This window comes from Accipiter gentilis, unplaced genomic scaffold, assembly GCF_929443795.1.
Source record: "Accipiter gentilis unplaced genomic scaffold, bAccGen1.1, whole genome shotgun sequence".
Taxonomy (NCBI): domain Eukaryota; kingdom Metazoa; phylum Chordata; class Aves; order Accipitriformes; family Accipitridae; genus Astur; species Astur gentilis.
In genome coordinates this window covers 562,747-576,212 of record NW_026061174.1, presented here as the reverse complement: position 1 = coordinate 576,212, position 13,466 = coordinate 562,747, and the positions used below count along the sequence as shown (strand labels likewise).

Sequence of the window (13,466 nt, the reverse complement as noted above, 5' to 3'; positions counted from 1 at the left end):
AGGATACAGGCCAGGAGAGATCTTTGGCCTCCGGTTCACGGCAGTTGTCCCGACTCCCCCAGGCCACCCACTGTTCACACAGCGGGAGCGAGAGGCCTGTGTCCTTGGTACCCTTGGGGTGTCCTTGCTAGCGCCGAATCCTCCAAGCACGAGGAGGGGATGTACTAACCCCATCCCTGGGATCCCGTAGAGCGCAAACAGCCCCAGCGCCCCGACACCGGACGTTGGGCAGAATCCAGTCCTTTTCTGGGAGCACGCGGCGGCGGGTACCGTCTCCTCCACGGAAAGGGCCGCCCCCTCCCAGGGGGATCCAGAGCTGCTGCTTTTCCCAGCAGGAGACTGAAAGACCTGACAGCACTACTGGAGCGAGGGCTGGGGGAAAGCGTGCCACCGAGCGACACCGCGTGACCTTCCTTCGCGCCCTCGAGGTCCTTTTTCCTATTTCTGCCTCGCTCCGGTCAACGCAGCGAACAGAAGCGCGGGTAACGGTCACAAACGCATTTGCCATCTGGCGCAAGGAGGCTGCGGCTGCAGCTTGGTCCCCGCTTGGCTCGGCTGAATCAACTTGTTCTTCTTCCCCCACCGGAAAAATACTGTTGAAAGCAAATAGCATTTGCACCCGCAGACCCCGAGAGCCGCCTGTAGGCCCCGGGGGCACCCCAGCCTCCCTTAACCCTTTCCCTCCCCAGGAGGAGCTGGGGAGGCTCTTGGGGGTGGGGCGGAACACAGGGAGCCCCCGCATTCCTTCTGGGGAGACGCCAAAGAGTCCTTGGCAGCCAACAGCCAGAAGGGACCATGGCGCGGCCACCAACGCAGCTCCCACTGCCTGGGCCCTGGGGCCCCCCGGCGCCCCAGCTTTTCCAGCCATTCGTGCTCTGCAAAACCTTCTACCCTCGAGGCAGGGACTGACCCCAACCCCTGCAGCCCAGGGACGCTCTTGGGGGGCAAGAGCAGAGGTGACCGCCGGCCATCGCTCCTGTCTCATTCTCTTAGGCTCAGCCAACCTATGCCGCCTGCCCGCATGGGAGCAGCCCTTCCCTGCACCCCAGGCCCCCCAGGCACCACCAGCAGGTATGGCACCCCAGTCTGCTCTGGCACCTTCGCCATCCCCATCACACCCGTTCCCCCGGCACTTTTTGCATGGGGGTTCAGCAAGCCCCGGTGAGCATCCTTGCCCTCGCCCGGGCGGCGCGTTCCCAGTAAAACCCATCTGCAGAGAATTCCCCAAATATTTGGGACCACCTCTCCCCTTTCACCTCCTAGATGTGAGTCTCCTCCCCGATTTGCAACCCTGTCCCACCGGCACAGCGGCTCACCCCGTGGGGATGACCCCGGCCACAAGCTCCCCACACCCCTGGCCCAGAGCTGGGGGATGTCGGCCATCGGGGCCGGCTCAACGGGTGCCCCTGGACAGTCCCCCCGGCTGACCACGGCTCCCACTCACCCACACAGGTCTGCAGAGGGCTCCATGTGGCTGCCTCTTCGACCCCCGGGTCTTCCGCATCCAGTGGACAACCACCAACCTGCCTCCACCGGCCACCGCCACGCTCGGCCAAGGTTCCGCTTCTCTGCCTGGTGCTGCCCTGTGGGGTCCCAGGGGCTGCGGGGCCCCCCAGGGCCAACCACGATACCTCACAGCCTACAAAAATCAGAGGAGTGGGATGGCCCCAGACCCTCTGGAGCTGCCAGTGTCCATCCCTGGCTACCAGCACAGCGAGGGGCAGCTGGCACAGATCAACATCCCCAGCACGGCCACCCCTGTGGGGGCACCCCCGGGCGGCGACGTCCCCCCCAGCCAAGCCCTTGGAGATGCCCTTGCCGTGGCTGAGAAAGTGGCTCTCCAAGAGGCCCTAATGCTCTTTGATTGCTCCCTGGGCGGGCTGGCAATCAGCCAGCATGCTCCCAGCAGCAGCCCCATGCCTGGGGACGCTGGTGGCACTGGCGCAGACAGCCCGGACCGCGACTTCAGCTCGCTCTCACTGCCTGAGGAGATGCTCACCGCCGACTACTGCATCCCAGAGCTCAGCGACGCCATGCTGAGCCTCAAAATAGTCAACGGCAGTGGGATGGAGCCCCAGGAGCCGTGGCAGGATGCGGGGATGGACCTGCCACCATTCCCGTCTGCCACGGCAGAGCAGCCGAGGAAGAGGCAGGCGCAGAGCTCCTTGCCAATGCCACCCAGCAAGCGCAGGGCTCTGGCAGCCAACGTGAGGGTGTGTGTGTGGGGGGGATTAGACAGGGGTGAGAGGGATGGAGATGGGGGGAGTGGGGGGGGTGGGAGAGGAGGGGTGGGGTATATGGCAGGGGGGGTGGGCGGGGGGGGCTAGGGAGGGATCAGACCAGCTTTGATGGGACCTTTTCTCTTGTCTTTTCAATTAAAAGCTGTTTCTCCAGAACCGCTCGGTGCTTATGTGGGAGGGGGAGGGAGCACAGGGGGCACCAAGAAACAGCCCCCAAGAGGTGCAAAAGCCCCACTGAGCCCCAAATCCGAGCCAGCAAGCCACGAGGGGAACCCAGCCGCTCCCAGGGCCCAGTCACCACCAGCGGGGCAGGCGATGGTGGGGGGGGGACGGGAACGGGAACAACTCCCCTGTCCCCTTCCCCAGGGGAAGCAGCCCTTTGGTGGGGAAGCCAGGACAGACAGGTCCCTGCAGGACTCACGGACACGGCCCCACGCAGAAAGCAGCACAGAGCCCCTGCGACAACGACAGACCTTGGGGGCCGGGGGGGACACGGGCACACACGACAACAAGGGCTGCAAGGCCTTCGTCTTGAACACCACCAGTGTCCCCTCCAGTGGGGACAGGGCTCGGTGCACAGCCCTTCAAAGCCTCAAGACCATCACGGCCTTCCTTGGGTCCCACCACACTCAGCCGCGGAAAGCCCAGCTTTGCCTCACTGACACAGCAAAATCACCCCAAATCACCCCAAGAATGGCGAGGGAGGGAGCTGCAGGCCAGGCAGGGACCCTCCTCCACTTCTCTGGCTGCACCTTGGGCAGCCGCAAGACCAGGAAGCGGGGAGAAAAAAAGTCAGAAGGAAAAAAAAAATAAAAATCACTGCACCGGCCAGAAAGTGCCTGGAAACTTCATCCCTCTTCATTGCCCATTTCCCATGCGAGCTCCACAACCTGGGAGCAACGCAGCCAATAGAACCTTTGAGAAGCAGACTCACAGCCTGCTGCAGCTGGCCCTGCTCGAGCAGCCGAGGTGGGCTGGATGATCTCTAGAGGTCTCTTTCAGCATCCATTCTGTGCTGCTGTGACTCTGTCTCTGTCGTGGTTTAACCCCAGCCAGCAACTAAGCACCACCCAGCCGCTCACTCACTCCCCCCCCACCCAGTGGGATGGGGGAGAAAATCCGGAAAAAGAAGTAAAACTCGTGGGTTGAGATAAGCACGGTTTAATACAACAGAAAGGAAGAAACTAATAATGATAATACTAATAAAATGACAACAGCAATAATAAAAGGATCGGAATGTACAAATGATGCGCAGTGCAATCGCTCACCACCCACCATTCACACCCAGCTAGTCCCCGAGCAGCGATTCCCCCCCCCCACACTCCCTAATTCCTATACTAGATGGGATGTCGCATGGTATGGAATACCCTGTTGGCCAGTTTGGGTCAGGTGCCCTGGCTGTGTCCTGTGCCAACTTCTTGTGCCCCTCCAGCTTTCTCGCTGGCTGGGCATGAGAAGCTGAAAAATCCTTGACTTTAGTCTAAACACTCCTCGGCAACAACTGCAAACATCAGTGTTATCAAGGTTCTTTGCATACTGAACTCAAAACATAGCACTGTACCAGCTACTAGGAAGACAGTTAACTCTATCCAAGCTGAAACGAGGACACTTTTAACCACTTAACATCCCGTGAGAAATACTGCAATAGCTCAAGAAGAAAGAGCAGAAAGACAGGAGACAGGTGAAAGCCTAGAGCGCCAGCTAGAGGGAATGAAAGACCCTCTTCCTTCTCTGAAGCTTCAGCAAGGCTTCCTTCACCTGCTTGTTCCTCCGACTGTCAATGACGGGGTTCAAACTGGGGCTGACGAGACTGTAGAAAAGGGAAAGAACTTTCTCCCTCCCAGAGGAGTTACCGCTCCCGGGCCCCGCGTACACGAAGATGGCGTTTCCATAAAAGACACCCACCACGGTCGGGTGGGAGCCACAGGTGGAGGTGGTTTCGTGACATCCTGGCACAGAGCGGATGCACAGATCGGTGGCTAGGCTGTCCAGGGAGCAAATCGGGATTAGGGCTAAAGGGAAGAGGAAGAAGCACACACAAACAGCAAAGATCAGGACTTTATTGGCAGAGCGGCAGGGCAGGCCAGCTTTGAGACAGCAAGAATTTCACGGGAGAAGTGGACAACCTCGCAGGGGCCACAGGAAGGCAGGTGTAAAGCCAGAGAGGCTTGCAGTGTACCAAATACAAACGCCAAAGCCCACAAAACCGTGGCAAGTGTGAGGCGCAGCCTCCAGATCACGATGAGGGCATAGCGCGGGGGACGGCAGATTGCCACGTAGCGAACATGAGACATGACGGCCAGCAGCACGCACGCTGTAAGTGCAAAGATTAAATAAAGATGGATCTGTGCCCCACACCCAGCAAAGGAGGGGGTTCTGCCTTATCCACGGAGGCTCCTTAGCGTACGGGGGACATTGCTGGAGGCGTAGCAGATGTCCGCGATGGAGAGGTGGCAGAGGAAGAAGTACATGGGGCTGTGGAGGCAGTAGTCCAGGCAGATAAGCAGAAAGACAAGCGCGTTTCCCATCAGAGTGGCAGAGCAGAGGGCAGAGAAAAGGCCAAAGAGGCAGCGCTGCAGGGCTGGGGTGCTGCAGAACCCCAGGAGGACGAATTCTGTGACCGTCGTTTCATTCTGCACGCTGTGCTGGAGGTGAGGCAGCACAAACTGCGACCACGGAGATCTGGAAGCGAAGGAGCAAGGAAAAGGAAAGAAAAAGGAGAGTTTTCCTAAGAATGTTGCGCAGGAGGAACCGCTGCACCGGCTCACCAGCGCCTGGTTCTGCTTCCCCAGCACGAATGACACGTCTGTCCAGGGCACCTCCCCCAGCACCCAAAACAGACTGCACCCCTGCACAGCGCAGCCCACCCTGCCTGCACCCCCCCATCACTCCAAACCACGCTACACCCGCACAGGGTGCACAAACCTGAACGGCACCACCCAGCTGATCACTGCGCCCACCCCACGGCTGGACCTCCCAGACAAGTGGCCCCCAGCCCCTCACTGACCATCCCTGACCCGTCACTGACCCCATCATTGACCCCAGCACTGAGCCCATCAGTGACCCCAGCCCTGGACCCATCCCTGGACTCATCATTGACCCCAGCACTGACTCCATCCCTGGACCCATCCCTGGACCCATCCCTGACCCCATCATCGAACCCACCCCTGACCCCATCATCGACCCCATCCCATCGAGCTCGCCGCAACGGCCCGACCCGCAGCCTCCCGCTGCCCACCGGCCTCTCGCCTCCCCTCCCGCCCGTCCCCACGCACCGACCCCTCTGTGCCCACGCCACCTCGCTCCCGGCCCCACCACCCCGGGCGTAGCGCGTCCCCCAGCACCCCGGCCCGGGCCCCCGCGCCCGCTCAGACGACCCAGCAGGCCCGGGCTGAGCCCAGCGGGGGCGTAGGCCCCGGGGAGGGGGGGAGGGGGGACTCCCCCCCTCCCTCGTGCCAGCGAACGGCCGATGGAACCCTGCCGCCTGCCGCGGCAGCCGTAACCAGGGCAACCCAGCAGACCCCAACGGTCGCAGATCGCTGTGGCTGAGCGCACAGGAAGGCCTCTGGTGTCCCGGTGTGCCCACCTGCCTTCGAGCGAGGGGAGCCCGGCGGGCCTTGTCCTGCGCCTCCTGAGGACGAGGGAAGAGCCTCGGCGTGCCTGAGGGGCTGGGGGCTGCTCCCCGGCTCGGCCTGGCCATAGGTGGGGGTGGCACCAGGCCCTGGGAGGGAAGGGACAGAGGACAGAGGGGTGTCTGCGACAAGGGGGATGCCCCCATACAGACAAACCCCAGCCCCATAGCGGGAGGAGGAGGAAGAGGGAGCCAGTCCCGTCCCCCCCCGGGCGAGGAGGGGTCCACGTGCTCCGGGGCAGCCAGAGGGCTTCTGGGGAGGGGGGATCAGGGGGCTTAGGGGAGTGACATTGGGGTACTTTGCGACACCCTGTGGCAGCCAGCCCTGCTCCCGCAGTGTCTGGGAGGACAGTGTTGGGACAGGATGGGAGCGAGGAGCCCCTGAGCACAGCCACCTCTGCCCCCACCACCCCTGGGGTGGCAGGGGGTCCTCCTCACCCCTTTCCTCCCTCCCTCCTGCAGGATGGCGGAGAGACCCCCTGGCCACGTTAGGCAGGCCTGGGTGGAGAAGGCCGGAGCTGCCCCGGCTCCCAGATCCAGGCCAAAGCCCCATGAGATGTCCGAGGTCCAGCTGCTGCGGGCAGGTGAGTGTGCGGGTGCTGTGGAGCAGGGGGCTCCCCAGCCTGCCCTGCCTTGTCCTGGGCCAGGCTCACATCCCCCAGCCAGGCTGGCATCAGAGCTCCCACGGCGCAGTGGCCAGGAAGGGAGCTCTGTTCTGGCGTTCCTGGGACAGGGACTCTCCCTGTGCCCTGGTGCCAGCGCATCCCTTACCAGACCACAGCAGGGCCCCCTCCCTGTGCTGCCCTCCAGCATCACACCCTCTCTCCTGGGGCACACAGGGGACACCGGTGTCCCAGCCTTGAGCAAGGGCTTGTGGCATCCCTGGGAGCTGGGCAGAGGGCTCGGGTTTTCCCTGCTGCTTGCCCCCCAGCCCTTCCTGCTCTCTCTTGGCCAGATCTGTGCTGCTCTGCCTTGGCTTTGCCCAGGGAGGAAGACAATACCCTGGACATCATTCGAGCCTTCCTCAGGAGCAGACCAAAGGTATCCGTGGCCACTTCTATGAGGCTGTGCCCGTGTCTCCCAGCCTGTCTTTCGGCCCCTGTCCCGTGCTCAGAAGGTGCTGGGGGCTGTGCTGGGCCCCCCACCTGGCTGTCTCTCCCCCCTGACACTGTCTGTCTGTCTGTCTGTCTCCTCCCTGGCTGGCAGCAAGAGGCCCAGAAGCTGAGGTTTCTGGCCTCCATCTGCACCGTCTGCAGCACCACCAGCGTGGACTCCGCTGTGTGGGACATGCTTTACTTCTGCCAGCCGGAGGTGGTGGAGACCATCGAGGTGAGGGGACGGCCAGTCAGGCTGAGGCAGGGGCAGGGGCAGGGGCAGCAGGCAGCGACACAGCCCCGGGGGCAGATGAGAGCTTGGCCAGGCAGGGGGGTTGCGGATGAGCACTGCTCCAGGTCTCCATCCTTGGAGATGCTCCAAAGCCACCTGGGCGGCCTGGCTGGATGTTTGCAGGTCCCTTGGCCAGCCTGTGGCTCTGTGACGGGCACAGCCCTTCCAGCCACGGGGCTTGGGACCACTGGGTGCTGGGTGGGGAGGAGGTGCCAGGATGGGGGCACCTGGGCTCTGCCAGCCCCACAGGCTCTTGCTGGGCGAAGGAAACTGCCCCATCCTGAGCTGTCCCACGCTGCTGTGCTCCCCAGGTGCTGCTGCAAGAGGAGCCCGCTGGCCCCCAGGGCATTATGGTGCAGCAGCAAGCCATGCTGGCCATCATCTCCATGAGGTACCTGCCCCAGCCCCCAGCTTGGTGGCCCCGATGGCACCGGTCCCAGGTGGGGGGCATCCCCAGTCCTGGGTCTGAGAGGGAGGCAGAGAACAGGGCAGGGGGTGCCACAGGGTTTTCCCCGCAAAGGCAAGTGCCAGTGTGATGGAGGGTTGAGGGGTCCCCCATGGCATGGGGCTCAGCTCAGGTCTCTAAGCCCAGGGTCTGCCTCCTCCTCTGTCCCCGCAGCAGAGCGGGGCTGCTTCTGCAGGAGAAGAAGAACAGCCTCCTGTATGCCTGCTTCTGCAACATCTTCCACCTGCCTCCTCAGGAGGACACTCGGGGCCCTGATGCTTCACTCTACTCCAAGGTGTGCCAGGGGGTGAACCATGGGGAGTTCCCTGGCTGCGAGGCCCCTTCCTGGGCACCGCAGGGCCATGGCCGTCCCCTGCCAGGCTTCCAGGGCTGCCCCCAAGACTCTGTCCCCCTCACAGACCCTGGCCACGATGGACAGCATGCTGCAGGTGCTGGTACGCAGTGCCGGCACCCTTGGCATCGTGGAGCTGCAGAACATCTTGGAGGTCTGACCTTGGCACAGGGTCCCCATGGGTAGTGACCCCTGGCTTGAGCGGTGCCCACCCCCAGCACCTGGTGCAAGGAGGGGGGCAGGGAATGTCTCTCTTACCAGCCATGCCCCCCACCCACCCCCCTGCCTCCTGGCTCCCGCCAGAGCCCCTTCTCCTGCCCCAGCCCACGCCACCTCTGCAGCCTTGCCCGCTGCCCGTCCTCCCCAACACTGCCGCCCAGATGGACCTGCCTGTCTGGCAAGGGGAGCCCAGCCCTGGGGCTTTCCCCCTCCAGCTTCACCATGGGCCGTATCCCAGAGCCCCCACCACAGGTCCCCAGTGAGGTGGTCACCCCAAAGCCTTGGAGTCCTTGGGTGGGAGGCAGAGGGATGTTTTTTGGCGGGGAGTGAATGGAAGGCAGCAGAGGCAGCAGCAGAAGCGGGATGCAGTGACCTGCCTGCCCGCAGCAGGTTGCTGTGAGGGGCAAGAAGGACACATGCCCCATCCCAGGCACTGCCCCAGAGCAAGCCTGGCTGTGCCATGCTGTGCCATGCCACCTCCCTGGCACACCAGCAGCTTTTCTCCTCCCAGCTGCTGCTGCCCTTCACCGATTCCCAGCTGGCAGGGGTGCAGGAGAGGGCCATGGCACGGATCGCCAGGCTGGTGAACTTCATCACCACCTACTCCCTGCCGCAGGTACCGAGCTCCTGGTCTGGGCAGCCCCAGTGCCCTGTCCCTGTGCCCCTGAGCCCCGGCACCTCCCAGGGAAGCTGGGCACCCAGCCAGCAGGTCGGGAGCAGGGGTCTTTGCCCTGCCCCTGTCCTGTCGATGCTCTCTCCCAGGGCAGGGCAGGGCAGGGCAGGGCAGGGCTGCCCCGGGCACAGGCAGGAACCTGGGTCCGGCAGCCCTGCCCTGCTCTTGGCTGCTGCCTAGCTGCTCTGGGAGCAGCTGGGGCTCCCGTTGTGCTCACACTGCCTCTCTTCCCCCAGGTCTGCCCCTGCTTTGCCCAAGCCACGGTCCGCAGGCATCAGTGCTCCAAGACACATCAGTTTGTAATGCTGGGGAAGCTGGTGGGGCACCTCACCCTCTGTTGCACCTGCAAGGACAAGGGGACGCGTCCTGAGGCTGCAGAAGCTCTCTATCACCTGCACACGTTTGTCCTGCAGCAGAGAAGTAAGACAAGCTGTGTCGGGCTGGATCCCCCAGGCATGGGCAGTCAGGGGCCACTCTCCTTGACGAGAGAAAGCCTTATCCAACCTGCCTGCCTGCCTGCAGTCTGAAAAGTCATTTTGCCTTGCCCCCGCTCACAATAGCCCTGGACCCTCCCTGGGTATCTGCTCCCTGGACCTGTCTGGTGCCCTTTTTCTTGGCCAGCAACTTTTCTGCCCAATGCTCTCAGACTGCACTTCCACTTCTGCACCCTCTCTCTAAGCACCCCGTTTTTGCTCCCCCCCAGGCAGGTGGCCCTGGCTGCATGGCACAGAGCAGCTGCAGCTCCAGGAGGACTGGCAAGCAATGAAGCCCTGGCAGCTTTTGAAAATCAGCCACACCCGCAAAATCTTCTCGGTAAGAAGTGCCTTTGGCTCAGTGTGAGTGAAGGGACACCCGATGCGTGGGGATGACAGGGGCTCACGCTGTTCCTGAGCAGGGGCTAGGCAAAGGCCCTCAGGGAGCTTCAGTCCCCTGCGGGACCCTGATGCCCACCATCAGTCTCCTCCCCAGCGCAGCCTGGCTCCGTGCCCCGCTCTCACTGCACAGTCAAGATGCTCTGGGTGATGCTCTGGGTGAGGCAACAAATCTCCCCTCCTCTCCTTCATCCTGCAGATGTTCACAAAATACCTCCAGTCCTCCGACCAGGCAGACATCATCCTCATGGCTATCAAGAGCTTGAGACACCCAAGCGCCTACAGCATCAGGCTGGCTGCCCACATGGTGGATGTCCTTGTGGCGGACCGTGCCTTCCAGCCGGGGCAGGTGAATAGCCCATGGGTGGCACAGCTGATGCTCCAGCCCACTGGGGGACTGTTCCTCCCCTGGCTCTGTGCCTGGCTAGCACTGACGCCGTCTCGAGCTGGCATACCGCACTAGGAACGGCAGCAGCTCCCAGTAGGAGCTGGGGAAATGGCCGCGCTCACCATGCTGACATCCCCACTCCCACCCGTGTCTCCCCTCCAGGTGCTGAACGTCGTGTGGGCCATCTACAGAAGCCGGCCCTCCGTCAGGGCGGTGGTAGCCCGCAAAAGCCTGGACAGGGCCCTGGTGGTGCTTGTGCGCAAACACCCCAGGGAGTTGGTGGCCAGCCTGCTGCAGTGCTCCCCGACGTGCACCCGGTAAGGGGACCACCAGCCTTTGGGGGCTGCTCTCACACTAGGAGAGGGGCCCCAAGACCCTCCCGAGGGATTTCAGCCCGGCCATCCTCTGGGGTGTCCCTGCTGACAGAGCCCCGTGTCCCTGCAGTGTCGCCAGGGCCATGTGGAGGGCGATGATGTCTGACCTCCGGGCTGCGGACAAGGTGCTGAGGGAGCTGCTCAGCTTGCTGGTGAACCAGTCACTGCGCAAGACCTCCGCCTCCACCAAGGACAACCCGCGCATCCTCTCCCTGGCTGTGAGTTGCTGGACGAAGCCTTGCTGACCTCCGGGGCTGATCTCAGCTGTCCGGGGCCCCTGCTCCCCTTCCCTGCCCGCCCCAAGGCTTGACCTCCCCAGGGGTGAGGGGACATCTCAGCGTCCGGGTGTCTTCTGCAGGCAACCAGGGCGATAAGCGAGATCCTCCTGCAGCCTGTCTGCCTGTGGCAGGTGGAGGCAATTTTCCCCCAGCTTTTCCTGGCGCTGCTTTTCCAAGCGTCATTCACCACGGAGCTGACGCTGCAGGAAGTGCACATCTTCTGGACGGAGCACCGACAGGATCAGCTCACTCCCATCAGGTGCTCCATCCCTTTCCTCTCATCCCTGCCAACCACCCGGAGCCAAGCCAGGGTGGGAGCTAAGCATTTCTCCTTGTGCAGGTCTGCGGTGCAGTCCCTGAAAGTGCTGCTCTGCAGCATGGGCTTTGAGAGCCAGGTACTGGCCATCGAGGCGCAGGGTGGCTGGGACACCCTGCTCAGCTCCCAGACCCACCTCATGGGAGTGCGCATTATCGCCAGGTGAGAGCCCCTTCTCCCTGCTCCTTGGGGACAGGGTACCCCATGCCACCCCCTCCCTTGGGGCTGATGGCAGTGGGGTCCCCATTACTTGGAGAAAGTGGTACAGACTGGCGATGTCCAGGCTGGTGCAAACCCCCAAAAGATGTGCCTGCCTGGCTCAGGCCTGACAGTGCCTCCTTCCCCGTCAGGGAGATGATGAAGATGCCAAGGCGCCTGCGCTCCGCCATCTTCTGCCATCTGGTAGAGCTCCTCCGGACAGAGGACCCCACCTGGCAGATGGTCGCTATGGTCTTCTTCATTGAGGTGAGCCTGATGGCACCACTCCAAGCTCCCCCCGATGCTCGGTTCTCCCATGCCCACCACTGTGGGGAAAGCTGGGGCAGTGGGTGGGCTCTGGTTGGTACCATGGAGGAGCAGATGAGCAAGCAATGTGCTGTGGTGTGGGGCACGGGGACTCTCTGCAATCCCTGCTGCCTCTCTCCGTCTGGGCTTGGTCTTGCCCTGCGTCCTTGTCCTGAGCTGATGGTTGGAGCCAGCACCACACCTCAGCAGCTCCCACTGCCTGTGTTTCAGATGCTGGACTTTACCAACATCAGTGAAGAGCTGTTCCGTGCCCTGGAAATCTTCCCCATTTATCTGCAGAGCCAGTGCCTGGGGATGCCCAGCCTGGTGCTCAGGGCCATCCTCAGGCTCACCGAGAGGCCTGACACAGTGAGTAGGGGGCAGCCGGGACAGCAGCCCAGGGTGGAACAGTGGGTAACGTGGCAGCTCAGGCTTTCCTGGGCATTGTGGGCTGTGCTGGCTGCTGCCAGCTCTCCTGCCTCCCCGGCCCTCTGCCCCATGGCTGTGCCATGCCAAGGAGAGAAGCAGCAGTGCTGACGGGAACGGGCTCCCACTGCCAGCACGTCCCAGCAGGGATGCTGGCGGCAGAGCAACCGGCCTGAGCGTGGGGTCTGCAGGGCCTGGCCGTGAGGTGTTGAGCCCCAGGGTGAAACACAGCAGCCATGGCAGGGGCTGCTGGCAGCTTGGGCAGCTTTCCAGGCAGCGCCAGTCACCCACCAGCCTATCCAGGGGGGTCTGGTGGAGAAGGGGGCAGCCGAAGGGCTGGCAAGGAGCCAGTGCTGTCTGTCCTCCCCCTCTGTGCCCTGCTCTTCCCATGGGCATGCTGGTGAGCCCTGTCTGCCGGGACCTTGCCCTCGTAACCTGCACTGCCTGCAGAGAACCCAGTGGGGAGGCCGGTGTTCGTGGAGAGGGTTTTCACCCCTGTGATCGGTGGCTCCTTTACAAAAAGGAGGTGGCATGTCTCACACAGGAAAGGAAAGCCCTTATCCTGCTGCCGTACGTTATGGACCAGCTGCTGGATGATGACAGTGATGCCAGCGCCGCGGCCCTGCCCGTGCTTGGCAACATGCTCTGGCTGCTGGAGGGGAAGAGACTCAGCCTCACTGCCCTGGCACTGGCTGAAAAGCTCCTGCTGCTTTTCAACAGCGTAAGGCTGGGGGAGAGCCCCATGTCCCCCTTCCTGGGCACCTCCATTCACGCCTCCCACTGCAGCCCCTGTGCTCTGCAGGGGGATGCTTTGCCCTGCAGTCCCCAGACCCCATTGCTGCCCTTGGTGGCTCCGTGCTGTGTCACAAACCCCCCACCAAGGACTCACTCCGGCTCGGCCTCCCTGCCGCAGCGGGGGACAGTGGTGGCAGGATGGCAGCAGGCGTGCTGAGCCCCACCAATGCACACCCTGCTCTGGCAGCATCCTCCAGCCTTCTGCAGGGCCTCCCTCTCTGGCCCTCAGCCCCGGAGACCCCAGTCTCCCTGGGCAGACCATCTGCATGCCACAGCTCGCTGCCTTTTGCAGCAGGGCTGCCTGCAGCCATTTTGGGGATGTCTGTCTCCATGTCAGCCCCTTGCTTGCCATGGGCTTGTGGCTGAGGTCCTCCTCCCCTCTTCCCCCAGGAGCTGGACACGGTGCGGGAGCTCTCCATCCATCTCTTCCAAATTGCAACGGGGCTCGTGGTGGGTGCTGAAAAGAAGAAGATGAAGAAGGTGGTGTGGGACAGCCTGCTGCCGCTGCTCTTTCACCTGCATGACCAGGACGAGAGTGTGGCCAAGGTGGGATTCCCAACCTGACTG

General features: G+C 62.9%; 1 long non-coding RNA gene across 1 annotated transcript; it reads left to right on the top strand.

Moving 5' to 3' along the window:
• Positions 1-8,824: 8,824 nt before the first annotated feature.
• LOC126037520 (uncharacterized) lies at positions 8,825-10,095 on the top strand. Its single transcript, XR_007505729.1, has 3 exons — positions 8,825-8,889; positions 9,183-9,759; positions 10,018-10,095. It is a non-coding gene; the product is annotated as an uncharacterized LOC126037520 (long non-coding RNA).
• The last annotated feature ends 3,371 nt before the right edge of the window (positions 10,096-13,466 follow it).